This window comes from Plutella xylostella, chromosome 3 (assembly GCF_932276165.1).
Source record: "Plutella xylostella chromosome 3, ilPluXylo3.1, whole genome shotgun sequence".
Lineage (NCBI taxonomy): Eukaryota > Metazoa > Arthropoda > Insecta > Lepidoptera > Plutellidae > Plutella > Plutella xylostella.
The window spans coordinates 5337961-5359018 of NC_063983.1; the positions used below are offsets into that span (position 1 = coordinate 5337961).

At 35.7% G+C, this 21058-nt stretch overlaps 1 protein-coding gene across 1 annotated transcript in view; it reads right to left on the reverse strand.

The window, feature by feature from the left end:
* Window positions 1-18028, reverse strand: part of LOC105380152 (monocarboxylate transporter 4) — a 32439-nt gene extending 14411 nt beyond the window's left edge. The window contains exon 1 of the mRNA XM_048625910.1: window positions 17780-18028. The gene's annotated coding sequence lies outside the window, so the exon portion shown is untranslated. The remainder of the gene's footprint in view (window positions 1-17779) is intronic.
* Window positions 18029-21058: the final 3030 nt, after the last annotated feature.

The window sequence follows — 21058 nt, forward strand, 5'->3', positions numbered from 1 at the left end:
TCAATTTTTATTTTAAATATAAAAAGATAGAGTTTTGTCTGCAACTATATACGTATCCTGTTTTTCCACGTACAATTTATAAAGGCTGGTGGAGAAGACTAATAGCTACGGTACAATTCAGTAAAATATTGATGAGTGTCGGTAGTACTCAGTAGGACGCTACATGTGGAGAAATAAACTTATTATCTCCCCTCTGGCACAATTTCCCGGGAAAATTGGTCGCGCTAACCTAGACCTAAAATAAATGACCTAATTTACATGCGCTCTCAGCCGACCTTTTTGGACGGAAATACATTCGGGCATTGTCAAGATAGTAATTACAGATTACACTTTACAGCTCCATCTTCTGAAAGCCTTCAAATACAATCAAGCTTTCTTCATAAATTACGAGTGTCGCACAAAGGCCTTTTCCGCCTTTTCATAATAAAGTGTTATTGAGTCGGTATAAAAGCGTTATGGTGTATCATCTAATCGAGTAAAAATCATATTTCTAAGTGCTAGTAATATCGGAGGGTGATATCAGCAGATTTTGTCTTTATTGAGGAAAATATGAAGAATAAAATAAATACCTACAATACAAAGGAAAGCGCGTCAAAATATTGGGGTATTGCCTAACATAATAATGGGTTTAATGGAACATAGAATTCTTTACAAAACAAAAATATTTATTACACACATCTACCTAAGTATATCTTGTATATTGTAGGCGTGGCATAGGATAGGATATATTTGGTACATTAATTGGTTGCGATATCTGGCTGAGTGAGCCGAAGCGGTGTTATTCAAATCAGGCAACATTTGTAGCAACAACTGCTACAAGTCACAATTATACGCGTCGCTCTGCTCTTGCATAATTCACGGGCAGCATTAACGCGGAATAACAAAATGTAAGCGCCATTTAGAATCGCGAGCCTAAAGTGGGCCAATTCACTATTGTACTCGCTGACTTCTCACCCGTATTATTAAAAGGGCGGACAGGCCTTTTTAACGTCCCTGTCAAGGTTTTTGATAACGGTCGTGATTCAATGATCGCGATCCTCGGGCTACACGGGAAATTACAAGCTTCGAAAATAATGGAGAACGAAAGCTACCGGTCTGAGTAGCCAAATATTGACTAAGCATTCACTTTTAACAACATCCCCTTTTCACATTTTCAAATGCAATACACTTTAAAGATACAGACCAACAATGGTCACTATCCAATGACTTCGAAATAGCGAAACTATTCTACGGATATACTAAAATATTCAGCTCGCAATTCGAGCGGAAAACTTGACACTGTTCTCTTAAACAAATATGGCAACATTTGTTGGCGTGAACAAGTCGCAATTTCACAATGCGCGCAGCGGGGCAGCGGGGCAGGTTCAGGATGTATGCTGTACAATTTGTAGGGTGCATTAGTGCAGTATTTAGAGTCGAGACAGAGACGGTTCATTACGCGACGTGACCTGTGAGAATATGCGCTCATTAGAGACGTCCCGCCATCCGCCGCCATTACGTGAATACGAGTGATTGCTGCGTCGACTGCGTTCCCGCGGTGATGGCTTATTTATCCTAAGTTTTTTTTTGCGGTAGCAACATGGAAAAGTCTTCAATTTGAATGTACCAGTATTATCAGTATTTAACTTAGGTACATACATATATATATTTTTGTAAAGTCAATTACGTCATAAATCAGAGCGTATAGATATGTATAGGGTATATATAATAAATAACATTGAAAAGGTAGCTTCTAGATCAAAATAAAATAGCCGGACGCCTTCCTAATACGAAGTGCTCGTAAATCATCGATGTTCATCAACAAATAGCTCCGTAGGCACAAAGGCACACGAGATGAATCACAGAGGCGCGGACACGCGGCCACAATGCACTGCTCATTGTCATTTCCACTAATGTGAAAGCAATTTTTAGGTCGCCCATCTCTAGCGAGGAAAACCAGCCGGAAATATTCCACCAATGAAATTGTAGAATATGAGAAAATAATGAGGCAATCTTATTAAATGTGTCGTGTAAGCTTTCTTCATAGCGTCTCTTGATACCGTCTCGTTCTCATTATTAAATGCTCTTAACTGTAAGGCTTGCCGTGATGGGCTCGGCTAACGATGCTGAATTTTGACAAATATAATATTAAATATACTTATGCCTAGTTACTTACATACCTAGACTAATAGGTATAACTTTAATGACCTACTGGTTCCCTGCTAAAACGAATTTCTTGCTTTGAAATACAAAAATACTCACAAAGTAAAAATCTAGGTTCAAACAACTGCACGGGTGCAATTTTAAACCTAGGTACGCATTCGATGTGCCAAGCTAGGAGACGTGGCCGTACGTATGACGCAGACAAAGGGAAATCTACCGAGCAGATTTACGAACGCGACCGAAATCCGATTATTTTTACGAACAAATCCAAAACGAAATACGAAGTAGAGCGTACACGTCAACCTGGGTTTCTTTGCATAATAATTTTTATTCGTGAAAGCTTTTAAAGCGCATTTTCTTGACGCAAACTTCGTACAATGCAACCAACTTTGCTTCTACTGTGTTTTCTTGTCAGACAAACATATCTCGTTCTTGGTCCCCATTTCTTGTATTATTCCTTCGTCTGAGCATTAAGAGTTCCCTTCTTTATTAATAAGTTACTTAAAAGTTTTTGAAACTTCAGTGGAATGAATTCCGCGAATTAGCGCTTGCTAATAGGGTGAGGGATGAGGCTTTCTTAATGAACCAAGTAAATGAGGAGAAAATTATATGTAGCGGAACATAATCCTTATTGGGTCGTTCAGGAATTCAACACCCTATATTATTTATCTATCATTTGCTTCATCTTCTAATTATCGTTCTTTTGATAATATTAAATAAATACTTACCTATAGTCATCTTTTCAGATATTTGAAAAAAAATATACCGGTGAGTACTTTTGAGACATATAACATTTAACTATCATCGAATAAAGAACGGTACCACTTGAGCACTTCCTTTGGGGCGCAAAAACAATCTTCAGCAGGCTGCGGACATCATAATAAAATTATTGAAATAAAATTGGGCCGAAGTAAGGCAAAAAGATTTTATAGCCCCGAAATAAAATAAGGCGCAATAAAAACCAGAGAATCGTTATAAAAAACGCGTGATGGTGAAAGTATTTTCCCCTAATTTTGTCATGTTCAAGAAATGTGCCGCGCGTAAGCTAATCTATCCTAATAAATGTCTTGTCTAAGGTCTAGTCAGACATCAAGACAATTCTGGACGTCTTTCTAATTTATAATGGTCATTACTCACAGGCCAGCTGGCACATACAAGCCTCTAGCTATCTGCTGTCGTAACCAAAAATTTTGTATACATTACATATTTAAATAAAATAGGTGCATACAAGATAAGATAAATCTTTATTTGCAAAAAACACGGTATATGGATAGTACAGTTTACATAATTTAGAGTCACATGTTTAGCAAGTTTATAATTGCATGCAAAAATTACGAGTAGTACAGAATGTCACAAGAAATTTATAAATTTTAAACTTTCATGCTTCTTTATATAAAACCAAATGTCACACAATAATATACTATTTAAAATTCATAACATTAATATAATTATTATATTCAATAAATCCTTCATATAATAGAAGCTTTTATCACACAACCATTGGTAAAGCTTTTTTTTGAACAAGTGCTTAATTAGTGACTTGAATTCACACGGAATGGTATTGTATATTTTCACACCCGTTGTCAAGCAACTTTTCCCGTATTTAGAGAAGAGTTAGGAACCTCTTCATAAACTAATCTATTGGCATTCGTTTGAGGTCTTAAGCTTAAATCCGATTTTATTTTGAATAACTCTTTGTTCTCTTTGACAAACTTACTAATTTCGTATATGTAGAGTGAAGGTAGTGTTAACAGATCCAGATTTTTGAAAAGTATAAGATAGCAGCTAATGGTTTAGGTAGGTATACTTACAGTTACACATACATACATATGCACTCACGGCTGTATCCCCGAAGGGGTAGTCAGGGGTGGCTCACAAGTGAGCCACCCACTTTTCGCAGCACATTTGTACTCTCGTGATAGGTTGCGAACCGTATCGTACATACACAAAAACATTTAAAAACGTTAAATATACGAAAATTATTTAAAACTGACGAGAATCGCACTCAACAATATTTATATACAATTCACTGTCCAATTTACAAACGGTGCAAAATAAATCCCAAGAAAATGGAAGTAAAACAGCTTCTACCCAAATATTGACTAGTATTTGGGTGGAATGAGTTGAATCCGAAATTAGATCTTTGGGTTGTTTGTTCCACAACATTTCTCTTAAAGAAAAATAATCTTTGGGCGTCAGCGGCAGTGAAAGAAAACCACAAACGGAAACTCATGGAATTGAATCTTTAAATGTCAATATTTTCATAGGGAAACAAGCTACAAAGTTTTCAATTTTATTTTCTTATTTATGTGTACGTTACCTACATATTATTTACCTTGTATACCTACATATTTGAATTATCCAGATCCAGCATGGTCCATTTAGATGATTTGGAAGCTATGCAATCTTTTACCTTCATCATCATCAGCCTATATTACAGGCCACTGCCACGGCACTGGATGCAATCTACAGATTTCCGCATCCAATCATAACCAGCCACCTTTCGCAAGTCGTCACCCCAATATTTTACCTTATGTTTAATAATTTCGTTAGTTTAATAATATGTGTGAGGTCGTTTAGAATCCGGCAATGTAGATAAAGTGTAGTAAATATGTATCAAAATCATAACTACCAGAATTTAGTACTCATAAACGCTAGATGAGCTCTTACATGTGAGAAATAATCGTTATTCGGATTTTAATAGCCTTCTTGACCAAAATAAATCTTGTCTTATTTAATGATATTATACTGATACCTAGCTAGATCTTTCATTACTAATTTGTAATGATCATGATAAAGGGGCATCCTACATATCTAGTCTACACTAAGCGTAATTAATAAGTTTGTACTATGTATGTTTCAATAAAGATATATTCTATTCTATTCTATTCTATGTTTCAGTAAAAGTACAAAATTAAACGTTTTTCTTACAGACCCTCAAAACGACCCGTACTTTACAGGTCTACATTTTAATTTATAATTACAGTTTGTAAATTGTTTCTGTCTTTTAGAAGGCAAGAATGAGCCATCTTTGGTCTGTCTATATATTTTTTACCGTATACGAAATAGATTTTTTTTGTCTATTGTTATAAACTAGACAATGCTTAGTTTTTGAATGCCATAAGCACCGCCCAACAAGGACCGCCCACAACTGGTTTCAAATATCTCAAACTCACTCCAAATTTATTCTCCACCCACTCAATTTCCTTTGTAGCATACACGAAAAACCATGAATATGACATTAATGATGACTAGACATATTATTATTAGGTAAGTATCATAAAATATTTGCCAGCCACCACTAAATGGTTACTATTGCGAGTAATTTTATTTATTGCCCACGAAAAAACACTTACTTTTTGTCTTTTATTTGTGGTGTTCATTTGACTAGATAGCATTCCATATTACTTATTTGAAATCATCTATCTGGTAGTATACCTAAATGTCTCGTAAATAACATTGAAACTGTGCTGCGCGTTTGGTATATATTTTTTAAAATACTAATTATCCAACTTCTAAATGTATTTTAAACCAACATAAACAAACAAGTAGCCATAAAAACACGAAATCCATAGAATTATTCCTCTATTAGGTATATCTATTTTTTTCCTATAATCAATGAAGGTAGGTTAATTAGGTTATCAAAAATGACTTCCCTTTGAACAATACCTACTTATAAAAAAAAAATTAAATGCTTGTCCCTTTGTGACAAATTGTGACAACTCTTCAATGGCTATAATTTACAATGATAGCGTTGTATATTGTATAACATAAAGGCATTCCAGTTAGTGGGTGACTCTATAAATCTCCAATTAACAACGGTAAAGTTCTAAATTATGATTTCACAACGTTTCTACAAAAATTTTTTTTTATTAAATTTAATGTCAATGAAACTGGGACCAACACTATACCAATAGATCTGGCCTATACCGCAATTGAGTACATTCAATAGAAATAGAAATAGGTAATTAATCTTAATCTCAATGTTTCTTAACTAATTTATTGGTAACCAGACAAGGTACCTACTTTAGTAGTAGTTACATGTGTATCATAAATATGAGTAACAAACACCCATAAATTTAATTGCTTCTGGCTTTATAACATCGAACCGTGTGTTAATAATATTACCATATTGTAATTAACAAAACAATAGCCGGGACTTCATTAACTAATTGACATAACTGAGTAAACATATTGGTTTAGGATTCCTGTGATATAATTTTATGTGTCCGTATGCTATCGCGACTATCATAATCTATCTATTTATCGTAGCGGGGTAAGGGCTCGTTCTTGTCCTTAAAATAATTCAATTCACAGTGCCTTACTGTTATTTTCCATTTAGACCACAAACATAAGAGATGTTTTTGATGGTCTGTTGATAAAACGTATCAATACAATTATGATCGCAAATCAAGTAACTCAACGCAACGTATTGTATTAAAAAATACAATACCTAATGTTCAATATTGATAATCGTAAGGATACCGCACATTTAGATATTAATCTGCTATTTTCGTGCACTCGAGTGTGCATTGTACTCATTCAAAAACGGAGATAGGGCTCGCGTATTCCTATTATCACGTGAGTACAAATTTTGGTATAGCGAAAAGCGGGACTTGCTAGCCACCTCTAACTACCAATTTAGGGATTACAGTAACAGTGAGCTTTTTATGTATGTTATACACATACATACATATAAATACTCAATTTCATTTAGTAGAGGCTTTTACTTCGGTAATATATTTAAAGCGAAGTTTTCCGGTAAGTCTCAGGGGAAGTTTCGTATTAAAATATAATATTCAGATGCGGATCAAAGTGGGAACTCATTATACCTTTACACTTTGACAACTCGGAGCGTGATTCGTAAATAGGAAGTTAATGGATCGAAGTTTAGTCTCTGGAAGGGGTAAAGTTATAGAGTCAGGAGCAGAAGCATTTTTTTTTAATTCTTGATAATGAATGATTTGGTTTGTAGGAAATACACTCGCGAGCGATGAAAAAGTTCCTGATGAAAACATTGCTTATGTCGATGTAAGACATTATCATCTCTTGCTTGATTTAATTTGTAAATAATATCAAGTCTCCAGAAATAATCTAGCGATAGCATTGTATTTGGCATTTAAAGTTAATATTTTATCCTACACAGAGACTATAGCCAAAGGTCAGCACATAACCGGGAGTAGCGGGCACGGTTCCAATGTCTCCAGCGATATAATCGCAGTTTTATCGTCTATCGCGACGACACGACTATAAAGTAGTGGCGCACGTGTATCGTGTAGTTCTCACTGTTTATTCTACTCGATACACATCTCATGCTGTCGTCGGCCTCCCTCGCACTGTATCTAGGCCGGTAATCCCATTCCGCGACAATTTGCGAGCCAACGGAAATTACGATCAACAATCATTATTTTATTCTACTCCCCTACTGTGCACATTAATATAGCTTACGATAAACACGTCCTGACAGATAGAATTGCTCGAAACACATCGCAGAATGAGTTATGAAGAGAAATGATGAGCAGACCGGAATCTCGACCGCAAAAGACTGTTCACCGGATCAAATGCCGATCGGATCGATCGTATTTCCACTTAATAAAGTCCAAATGAAGCGTGCGAAATGTTTATTACATAGGTATCCTGATCGTTTCGGGGCAAAAATCAATATGGGAGATAGCGCTTTTATTCCACTCCGATTCTCTTATCGTCCCTATTTATCTTGTAATGTTGGATGAGAGTGAGTTCATGGCGGCGGCCCTCGCCGCGTGTTGTGTAAATGTTATGTTTTCGTTGTTTAAATTTAATTTGGGGTGATTTATTGATACAGCTTTAATGAGGAACGATCTCAAGAAAGTTTGTTATGCTATAATTTTCTTCGTATATTTTTGTAATAATTATAAAATAACACAAAATTATTTTAAAATTTACGTAGAATAGGTGTAATGAATGAATGTAATGACTGAATGGATTTTCTTACTAATTCATTAAATATTTATTTATTTTGGCCGATTGTATATGAAAATTCTATAGGTACCTAGATGAAGATGTCGAAACTCGGGTGTTTATATGACATTTGTAAAACTTCTCTAAACTTAAAATAAGCTCTTTGAATTTGGGGGAACACCCTTTACAGTGACAGACCACAAGAAAAATAAAATATTGATAATGTGATAATGCATAGGTACCTACCTCCCTATCATAGAACAACGCGGACTCGGGCTATAAACCAAGTATTTTGGGAGTAGAATCCTACGTTAAAGTTTCTGAGTATGTGTATGTGTTTGGTATGGAGTTAGATGACACCCTGGCTTAACACATAGGCTACTTTTTATCGCGGTATCCCCACGGAAAACTTTTTAAGGCGAAGCGAAGCTTGCGTGTAGGTACAGCTAGTGTTCAATATGTATGGAAATTTTACAGAAACGGCAGTAAAGTTATTTCAGCTTAAAAGCTAAGGCTGACTTTAAACCACCTATCTTCCGCAATCCGGGAAGGCAGGTTAAGACCTACACCTACCCTTCGTATCCCTTCAGCCTTCAGATCCATGTATATTCCAAGATCCAATTGGTTTGACTAAGACAATTATGGAACGTATACTAAGCTCTAATAAATAATTATGCAAGTAGGTATTTATTAGGGCATGCAATACCGCAATTTTGACAAAATTCACCCTTTTTTCAATACCGGTATTGAAGTAATACCGGAATCGGACTTTTTTAGGCTATAAAAAAAGCGATTAAGATTTAGTTAGCCTTATGTTCCTGAGTATATACTGTGAAAGCGCACTTGGTCCTTGGACCATGTATAAACGGACACCGGAAATGCAGAATATGATTGCATTTTCTTGTTTTATTTTGACCTATACGACCTTTGAACACAATATAATGCCATTTATTACAAAGAAAGTCTATTACCGGTATTAATACCGGAATCCCGGTATTGGGTTGTAATACCGCAACTCAATACCGGTATTGAAAATAATTCCGGTATTGCATGCCCTAGTATTTATACTCTATATCACACTTTACCTTTAAATTTTCTCTAGCCCAGAATGTAGACCTTAGACTTAGACTATACATTTAAACAAATTAATAGGCTAAGAACCCGCATTCGGGACTAAACACCAAAAAATTTGGGTCGAGGGCCCATTAAGGGTGACTGGAGTTGTTACAATTCCCGTAATGGCAGGGGGCGCCACTGAACTGTAGTCATCAAAGCTAACGGCGATGTCTTAAGTAAAGTTAGGCCTTGTTTAAAGGTTTCTTTTAAGGTAATGGTTGGTCTTTGTTAGTCAAAGATTTGAATTTGTATTTTATATAAATTTCTTTTTTTTGTAAAAAATAAGTAAGTAAATTACTATTTTGTAAAATTTATACGCCCAGAATATCGCCTGAAGATGTAATTTCTGTTAATTTTATAGGTAGGTACTTTTCTTTTTCTCATGTGCCTCCAAAAACTGTGATCGATTAGGTACGGTGGCCTGCGCCTAAAAGTATACAGGCGGAGTTTTTAAAATAGCGATTTCAAGCTCACATGCTGCTCAAGCACATCCACATAAACACCACTGCTACACACATCACACACAACACGTCCCCGGATTTATAACAGATGTAGCTGGTCCCTTCATCATCAGGGATCGCTATTTTTAAAACTCCGCCTGTATACTTTTAGGCGCAGGCCACCGTACATGTTAATTAGCAATATAAAAAAATTACATCTAAACACAAAATGTGTAATCACCAGAATATGTTGAGTAGTCTATCTTGCGTTATTATCTAGTCTAAAACGGTTCATCTACAGTAGTTGATTGACCCATGAACAGTAAACGGTAAGTAGTTTTCAATAAGTATTTATAACTGTTATAAGGTAGCTATAGGTACTACTTAACATCTGTAAACTTACACTTCAGTCGTTAATCCATATTATAATAATTAATTACTTACATAACTACGAACATTGTTTTCAGAAATATCGAGGAAACAAAACAATAAGGAATGGAACCAACTAAACCCATACAATGTTTACACCACGTAATATCGTCCTCAGCCATGGCAGGATGAGCACAATACTGTTAAGAGGGATTATTCTGAGGCGGAATTACCGTTATCGTCGAACGTTTATCTGACAACGTTCTTAATGATGACGTGGAGAAATATGGGGATGTTCAGTGGGTAAATATACAGGCTGTTCCGCACGTCGACCGACAAAAGCTTATAGACTATATTTTTTGCGACTTATGTTAGGTACACCATTAGAAAGGACATTAACTAAGATAAGGATACTTATGTATTTGTCATAGACCTGTACTTGACTGTTAAAATCCATCCTGTAGGTACCAACTTAACTTGAACTAAAAAACTGCGCAGTAGATTTACATACACTCCAACTTATCTCATTCTCTGAGTCACGCCTTTCTCTATTCAGCGGATTTTGCGTGACAAAGTTCCAAAGTAAATGGAACTTCTGAAAGGGTCCTTATTTTGTTTGTTCTAAATATAAATATGTATATTATGTGTGTGTGTACATACTTATATGTAACTCGGTTGGGTGAAAGTGCGGGGCTAAAGTTTGTGAAACACAATTTGCTATGCAGTCGGAGTCGTCCCGAATTATGAACTTTGGGAACCAGAGCGATGTAGTTCTGAATAAATTATTAAGCAATGTGTCTTGCTGGTTGCTTGTCAAGAGTATATTTTTTGGACGATATTTTGAGTTTTGTGCCTAGCCCCTCTATCGCGAACTTCTATTCTATTCTATTCTCTGTGAGGGTGTAAGTATACCTGCACCTGGCTCTCTCGAGTGGAACCTTTGGGCATATCCCCAAGGTTTAAACTGCCTTCCTAAACTTGGACCATTTTCAACCACGCTGGTCCACTGCGGGTTGGTGGGGTCACATATCTATATAGATGTGCTAAATCTAGATATGCAGGTTTCCTCACGATGTTTTCCTTCACCGTGATAGCGATGGTATACATTGTGCTTAAGTTGTTAAAAGAACTCATTGTACATGTCAGCCCCGGGATTCTAACCCGCATGTCTGGCGTGAGAAGCGGGCGCGTAACCGACTGAGCTACCACCGCTCCGAACTTGTTTTGACAACGATTTACAGATTCAACCAAAATAAGGCCCCTAATAAGTATACGTAACGTGTGTTGTAAAATCTAACCGTGGATCTATATACTACACTCACGGGCAATGAATAAGTACCATTGAAATAACCACCAAATTACTCCTAAACGGAAAAAACTAACTAAATGACCACTTCTCCAATATTCAAGTACTTAAGTAAATATAACGGTGCATCAGATATTTTGTTAAAAATTCCTATTAAATTTTAAAATATGTGGCCATATGGTGACTGAATTTTGTACGCAGAACTGTTACTTTTCACGTGCATGTATTTTATTAAATTAAGTGAACTTTGTTTATGTGTTGATCCTTGGAGACCCAACGCAAAATTTATTGATGATGACAGATTGTCAAATTTTTTGGTATTCGGTTAAATTGTGGATAGCAAGGGAAAAGTCAAAACCTACTAACTTAATTAATAAGGGTAATTAATATTTGTAACTTAATAGTTTGTTTGCAAACAGAAAGTTAGATAATAATTATGATGCCGACGAACATTTTTCAACAGACAAAACGTGAGCAAATGAAATAAAAGATAGTAAAAGTGGAACGTGGGAGTGCAGATTTATCTGGGGGCCTGAACCGCCTGAACTTATTTTTCAAAGTACATACCTACGTGTTGGCACACGGGGCCTCGTTGTAAACCCTTCTGGAAAGGATAAAAGTAGGTAGGTACTTTTATTTTTTTTCAAAACCACTCTACGACAGTTATGAAATTACGTTAGTTAATATTTAAGTTATTATGTGAAAATTATTTAAGTGGTTGTAAAATTAAGTATTAGGTATATTTGCTCATCTTAACAGTTATTGTTACAAAATAACTGAATCATAAAAATCTATTTTACTACGAAACTTTATGGTAAAGAAACCTCTGAGGTAGCTCTATCTTATCTCTATTTTCCAGCTCACCTAATACAAAACCTCACGCACAGTGAGTATGAAAAATTTGCCTAAACCCTCTTTCCATCTTCTTTATTATACCTAATGTTAGATCTTCCTGCTTTTCTCTTCAAAAAATAAAAAGGGACTAAGTATATAAAATAAGTTTATTTCTTATAATAATATCTTAAACATTTAACAGACCGAACCGCTATTTATTTCACACTCTACCGATATTCCATTAAGAAATATAAAAGGAAGTGTTTTCACCGAACATTCTCGCCACTAAACTCTGAGAGCCCAAAAGTAAACCGTACGCGAAAATAATATCAAAATAGCGCCGCTAAAGCAGGCTTCCCACAAGGTGACTTTCCTTTACACAATTACGCATTTCCTTACCTTTTTTTCTTTAAAATAGCACGTCACCTTGCGTTCCATTAGCATTTTTATAGGCTCTTGAGGGCCCCGTTATCTCAACAAGGCGCGCTCGCTCGAACTCGGAAATATGCACGTGACCTTTCTCATTTAATTTAACCTATATTATGCTTCCATTTCACTATTTCCGCTCCGCTAAGCCGTCTCCCCACAAACCGATTTGCCTCCCGCTTCTGCCGATAGATGGAGCACCGGGCTAACTCGGAAAACGAGGAAAACTTATGAAAAAAGGCCAAAATAACTTTGGTAAAATAAATATTCTTTCGCAAGTCTTTTAATCAGCTCCCAGGAGTGAGGAATAGAATTTGCTTTCGTTAATTAAATATCGTGTTGAAATTAAAAATGAATTTTTAAATTGAATGAAAGAAGCCTTGGGGTTCCACAGGGGAAATTGTGGAGCATTCGTCAGTGAACGGTGTTCAGATAGGGGGTTTGCTTACCCTTTACTGACACTTTTCAAACATAGACCGTACTTTTATTCTTTTCCTGAGTTTTTAGCACATAAAGTGGAGCTCGTCAAATTTCTTCCTGTTAATTATTTATTCATGAATGCAAACTTAAATTTCCTTGAATATTCAGAAATTACCGCTCTCAGATCTCAAGTAAGGACCAAACGAGTAAATTGGTTTTAAGTATAAATAGCCAAGCACCACTAAAGATTTTCTATATAAATATGTCCGCACACAGATTGTCACTAACACTATCAACTATAAGTATTCAACCCATACCCAACATATTATGTATAAATTTCAGTATGGCACCAAATCTTAAATCACTCATTGTTGTACGCCAATAGAAAAACACACACATTGTTACCTACAAATCTAATTATCCGATTAAAGAGATTTAGGTATAGGTACCGAATAATTACATATTATGGAAACTACTCAGTTTCGGGTACATTGCCCTGCCAACGGGAAGTGCACTGACTTCTACCATTTTATATACACTGCCACGTGTGAGATTTTTCATTATGCGGCATAATATTTTTTTCCTCGCTAGACATAATTCAGCGTTCCTGCCGGAACTTTTTCTAACATAAGTAAAATAAAACTCCACTTTCGCAAATTACAGAAAAAGTTTATTCAAAGATGTGAGATAAAGCTGGTTTCGTGGAGGAAATTAAGCTTATTATTATAGTTATAGTAGCTTTTTCGCGAGACCATAAATAATGAGATAACTATTTACAGAAGTGAGATAATTTTTACCTTCCTAGGTAAAATGAAAAATCTGTCCTAAACTAAAAATATTTGAAGAACGTACTTTTTAGAACCAATATAGGTAGGTACTTACTGCATTTCTAGAACAAAGCTGGATTTCAAACTTGAAACGTAAATTGTAATCCTAACGCAATTAAACCAAGAAGGCTTTATTGGAATCTCTTGGGCCTTGATAGACTGCTGTTATTTATATACCGAGCTCATTAAAATAAAGTCCTCGTAGAAATGATTAACTTTATTTCAGAAAGCTTTCGCTTTAACCAAAATCTTCGTGGGTAGGATCCGTAATGGCGGTTTTATTTTTAAATGGCAAATTGTTCAGATTTGAACCCATAATAAAGGACATTCAGTTTGCAGCGCAAGCCCTCATTTACATACAACAATAATCGTTGCTTTTGCTATAAGCTTATAATGGCACTTTAACTGCAAGTAAGCCGGGCAAATAAGTTTAAAAAACGGAAATAGATGAACTAGGTACTTACTTTTTAATTTAATACCTTTATTTAAGTATAAATAAATCAGTAAGTATCATAATTATATTGTTGCATTGAACAATATACGGAAATCATGCAATCATAAAGAACGTTAAAATTTTCTTAACTTATATGCTAAGCTACAAATTTTAAGGGAGTAGGTAATGTAACGTATCAGAAATGAGGTTATCCGTCAGATGACTAAGTTACCGACATAGTTGTCAAAATATGCAAGCGGAAGTGGCAGTGTGCTGGTCATATCTGCCGAAGAACCGATAACCCTTGGGGCAGACGAGTTCTCGAGTGGAGACCACGAACAGGCAAACGCAGCGTGGGACGCCCTCCTGCCCGCTGGACTGACGACCTTAGGCGGGTAGCCGGTAGTGGCTGGATGAGGAAGGCCGAGGACCGAATCTTGTGGCGCTCCTTGGGAGAGGTCTATTTCCACCAGCAGTGGATGATTATTGGCTGATGATGAGGTAATGTAACATAACGTAATACGCTTTATTAGGTGGCTAACACGTAACGTTGTCATATTTATGTTAAAAGCTTGACTAACAAACACTCTGGCGAAAAGTGGGTGCAGCAATGCACCTCTGCCTACCCTGCAAGGGAGTACATTAGTACAAAGCGTGAGTGCGTGTTTTTTTTTTTTGAAATGTTCTTAATAGTTCCAGAAAACTGGAAAATTAAAAAGTAAAATGGTGAAGAATAATATAATATCTGCTGTTATAGTATTCCGCCGTATGTGGTTATAATAGATAGCCGTTCTGCTATAAGCCTACCTTCTGAGAAGTAAGTTGTACTTATATGTGTATTGTGTCTACATAAGTATAATGTATATTACAATCTATGTAAAACACAGCATTAAAGTTATATTTTTTAGATTCTCATAAATAGCTAAAAAACTCAATTAAAGCAGTGAGATCGTCACAATACAACCTATGTACTAAGGTACTGTATTAATAATAAAGCAAATATTATACGCAGAACCATTCCCTACATGTATATCGCTGAATGACTACGCTTCAGTGATAAGTCGAAGCGTAGCCGAGCTGTCGGTTTCCCCTCTGATTACAGACAGCTCCCGACAGACTACGCACGAGGGACCGATTATGAAAACTTTACAAATGTATTGACAATTTGCCATTCGATTACAAAACTCTGAAAGAAAAGTTATGTTGTACCTATTTATTTATTTTTATAGCCTATGTCTGATGTATTTTTGTTAGTGTTTTGAAATGCAATGTCATTTTTGTGAAGTAAAAAATAATTGAATATTTTATACATACAATCAAAGCAATCACATCCGACTGCTGGATAAATATTTATTTTTTATAAATATTTCACATTAGTTGTTACTGTGCTGATACTATTTCATATATATACAGAGTGATTGGTAAGTCGATGTATTCCTTTAAATGGGTTGTAGTCGACGGCATTTCCAGTCGATTGAACCCCATAATGCGTTATCCAAAAGTCAACCATTTCTGAGTTATTTAAGTTTTAAGTTTTTTTAGGAATTTTGCCAAAATTTACGTTTAAAAGCATAATATTTAGCAAGCATTATATTAACTTTTTTGATTGTTTTGAATATCACAATACAAAATCTAAAATAATATTATAATCCTACTTAATATTATAAAGGCGTTTGTGAGTATGTGTGTATATGTTTGTTACTTCTTCACGTCAAAACGGCTGAACCGATTTTAACGATAATAGGTATGGATTTAGCAGACACCCAGGGCCCATTAGCACATAGGCTAGCTAGCTTTTTATTGTGGAATTCCCACGGGAAAACTTTTTAAGGCGAAGCGAAGCTCGCGGGAAGACCTAGTATAATATAATTCTGAAAATATTATTTAAGTCTTGTGCTGTGACTGTATCTTTTATTTATGGAATAAATATATAAAAAATAAATAATACCTACAAGTACGGAATGTTATCCGTACAAATAGTCCGTCAACAAACTTGTTAGCGGAAACAGGATTCGGACACATCGGAAATAACGCACGCAGCGGATCACATATTTTTATGCCGCAGACGTCACGTGAATATGCCGTTTCCAACACGCTTTTTATTTACTCATTGTGTTACATGAAACGAATGATGTATGACGTAAAGGGAGGATGTTTGTTCAACAAGTGATCAAAGTTATTACCAATGTGGGATTGCGTTGAAAGATTACAATTTCGTTTATACAATTTTGCATTGTAAAATTCAAGTATCCTATGGAACTTTGGCATAGCAGCCAGCATTACGGACGGTTCTGATCTCATCAATCGAATCCTGGTATGTTGTAGAGTACATAACCTTTAAACTTTACTTGCTCCGCAATATTTGGGTTACCAAGGCTGCAAAATTCCAGGAAATAATATATATGTAGAGTATAATTTATGCAATCAACCTGTTCCTGAAAACCGTTACGTTCAAATTGGCCGTTGATTCTGTCCTCATCATGTTAATTTAGTGAGAGTAGAGGGGTTACTTTCTTTGACGAAAAACGAAGTTTCGGAGCGCTCCTATGCGAGCCACGACTCTATCTTGTTGTATTTAAACTTGCCGATTGGACTATAGTTATCGTTGGTTCCTTTTTCGTCACTATACAGAATGTTGTAAAAAGTTACTAAGCCGAAACCTTCGTGTGCAACATGTTTATATCTAAGCCCGGAAATCAAGTCAGAACGTCATAATTCGCGTTTTTTTTAAATTTATTTTAATAGAAGCTATGTTGGTCACGTGACATTTTACCATGGAGAATAATAATAATAATAATAATAATATGTGGGGACATCTCACACACGACACAGAATGGGTTTTTTTTTCTCGAATTTTGACATTCTGATTTCATTTCCGTTTTTGCAACATCCTGTAGAGCAACCCTCTAGACTAGACGCTACGTGTGACGCAGCGCGTGCCAGCGTTCATTACTTATGAGCAAGTCGAGTGACTAATTGACAGGCTTTATTAAATTCTACCTTACTTTACTATCTGTTAGCCAGATATTTTCAGCATGAATGTTAACTTACGGTGTTAAATATGCAAGGGCTACATTGCTTTAAGTCTCAATAGTAGGATACCTTAACCTATAGTCATCAGAAGTTGATAGCCATCTAAGTCACAAGTAGGTAACTTATTTTATAGCCACTTACGTAGGTACTGTATATATTTATGTTAAGATAATAAATTAAAAATTTCAATTATTACCTAAGTACATTTATTATGTGTAGGTTCATTTCAGTTTCTCAACATAGACAATATTCTATCCTTTAAGCAAATCGCACTATCAATCACTTTTTCAACATCACCAAAGGTTAACTGGTAGAGAATGCTATTCTAGCATTAAGTTCGCTTTTGTACCAATTTATTTTGTGCAATAAATAATTTTATAATATTTTCAGTCGCAATGCAATGTTTAAATAACTTTTTTTTATATACAGTGAGCACAATTAACAAGTATTGTATATAATGGTTATTAAATAAACATCAATAAAAATCACATACCTGCCGATATAATTTAAAAACACACCAATCTCACAACACAATATCCGTGAAAAACTCAACTCAAATCACAACCGAACCGTACCATCACCCGGAAATCAGCATGTCAAATCCAACACAATACACGGAACGTAAATAGGTAAATACTACACACACGGGAGCGTTCGCTGCACGAACTGACGAACTGTGAACGGCGTGTGACCGGCGGGCCGCGGTCTCAGCACGCAACTGCCGCTGCGCCGCGCCAGCCTCATCCGCCCCAGCTCACCACTTCCACAACTCGCGGAAAACGAACTCCCCTACTCCTTGTCATTGAGAATCTAAATTAACGTTAGGCAGGTAACTAAGGAAAATATTTTTTCCATAACAAAATCTGTTGATAAAAAAGCTCGATCCAATTCTCCAAATGAATAAAGCTCCGAAGGTAGCCGTTTTTATGCGTAAAGAAAATCCCCGTTGATATTTATGACGGGGCTATTTCGATTTTTTCTCTCCACCCTCGTCATACAATAAGAAAAGCAGCGGAAATAAATGGTGAAAGTCACAAAGGTTTATTATTCCTGTTTGTTATGAGTTATGTTCCTTGTCGAATATTTTACAGTATTGTTGTTTCGTTCGGAAAGCTTCCAAATTGCGCCTGCCTTTTGTCTTGGATGCGGCGAGTCCGTTTTATAGGTGTTGGCGATGGATCGCCTGTTTGCATATTGCTCTCCATTCTGAGCTGAAAATGTATACACTTTTGCATTATACAGTTGGTTTATTTCAAATGCTACTCAAAATACATATTTTTAAGCGGTACAAGCATAGCAGCTGGATAATAAAGTATCAATAAGGAGATGTTTTGTAGACAGGTTTAAAACTTTACATGTTTTATCTTGGAGGTCATCACTCATCTCCACATTTCTGGTGCGGAGTACTGCGTATAAATTATCTAAAGGCTCATATCATAACTCATTATGTGGACTCTACTTCTCTGATTTTATTAAACAGTCAATGCAATATCCTATTTAATAACACAGCATCTCGCAAACATTCAGATTTCAGACTGTATAAAATGAGAGGCTCATCTAAATTAGAAACAATATATGATCCAACAATACATTTCAAAATCGAAATTCCATACCCAATTTACATTTCTAACATTTCACTAATATCGCCTATACACCTACTGTCCAATGGAATCGTATAAGTAATTTGGTATTTGTGGGTAGAGCGTCACCTGATTGTCATTCGCTCCGCGTAGCGAGTGGTAGCGAGGACGCGCTCCCGTCACACGCCGCATTTGCGGACTCTTGTTTGATACAAATACATGTAAATTACGGCGCGAATGATAATATTTACCAAGTAAGTTTATGATTTTACCGTAAATTCAATTATGAATCTACTTATAACTAGGTAGAGAAAGAGGTGGGCATGGGATAATGGCCAAGTCACGGACGTAAATCATTCGGCAGCAAACATGACCATGACCTCAGTATATAGGCTCTTCAGAGCAATGGGGTTACCACTACGTTTATCAAACTAATTTAAATTGTATGGATCTGACAAATGACTGTTATTTATTGTTAGTGACTACCTAAATTCATATTTATATCCTTTTCAATAACTGATAATTATACCTATAAATACACAATTCTCCTCACAAAGAAATATCAATACCTACTGCTAAAGGTGCCGATTCAAAGTGTGAATGAAATGAGCAAGCTTTTATTACGTCCACACGAGCGCATTCTTGGCAGGCCCTCCAGCCACTGATCATTTTATTGACGTAATTAGTTATATCCAGACTAATTTTATTTACAGGGAATTTTTTGCACGAAAACAAAATGGCGGCCTACAAAAACGACTTGTGTGACAAACTAATGTGTCAGAAGGTATATTATGCCTATAAAGTAGCTACTATTTATCGCAAAAAATATGGAACGTATTAATCTTTTTTTGGTTTTGAGGTCATTGTGATGGGGTAGTCCAAAATTAATCAGGTTTTTTATTAAGTATTATTAAAAAATGCACAATATCTCACTTTGAACACAAATTTTAACACTTACCTATAATTTGTTTCAATTTTGTAGAGTAGTTTTTGGAGAGTAGTTTGTAAAAATTGACGTTCATCAGAAAATTTTATATTTTTACGATGAATAAAAAATTTTGAGTTTGAGAGAGTTTGTGTTTGAATTTAAAAGTGAAAGGTTGATGCACATTTGACGTCCTCAAAAGCATCGCATCTATATATTTTTAACGAATAATAACTTTGTAAAACAATGCTTTTAGAAAACTTTTTGTTTCAGTTATGTTTATGGGAAGATGTTTCCATTTTTTCTGATTAAATACATCGGATAACGGCAAGCAAAATATCTATACCCTTATAGGACAGCTGCAGATGCCTAAAAAACAAACTCAATCACCAACAACAAGTGTAATTACTGAACATTTGTTAGTGGAACAGTTTGCAATGATACCTTTGAGCACCTCATGGCACCATGACAACGGCTTCTTGTCCCACCTCTTATTACCCTTGAAATAAGGGTTAATTTCATTCAACAAAAGCTAAGTTTGGAAACTTTGGCTACCGAGTTTCTGTGGGGTGAAACTTTTTTAATTATGTTGCCTTTGTTCAATACAGCCTCCTTTTCGTGGGGTTAACCCGGCCGCCAATTGGCTGGCAAATTCAACGACGGATATAAACTGATCATTGAGTTTTAAACTCTAAGCTACAGCTTTACTTACTTAAAATTAGAAGATTAAGTACCTACTTACTTTTTTATTCTTCAGACATTGGGTTTCCTCTTTCTTACTTTTCATTCGCCATTATTGTGTTGGTGGGCTATTATTTATTATCAATAAAATAAACAATCAGCCAATATAATTCGTAACTATAGATATTATCTAATTTTTTGCCTTTTCTAGAGTGTTCAGGTTTGGGTTATCTTATAGTGAATGTTACCCGATCCGGAAAAACTCGGTTCTTAGTTTTCAGTACTCAGCAACCAACCAAAAACTTTTTCCAAATACGTTGATTACTCTTTTTTTATTGATTTTGTTGCCGTGCGTTTTTCCTTGCGGGGCAAAAACTAGGGCCTGCTTTGTAAGGCGAGAATCCTCCTGCCGCAACGAATGACCTATCCAGCGCCATTTTCGATCCAGGATCTCTAACTGCGTAGGTCTCTGATTTATGAAATTCCAAAGGTCTTCATTTCTGATGGTTATAATATTCGTATACCTACGTATTTAATTGTATTGTAACCCACACGGTTGTATAATGTAAATCGGATAAATCGTATC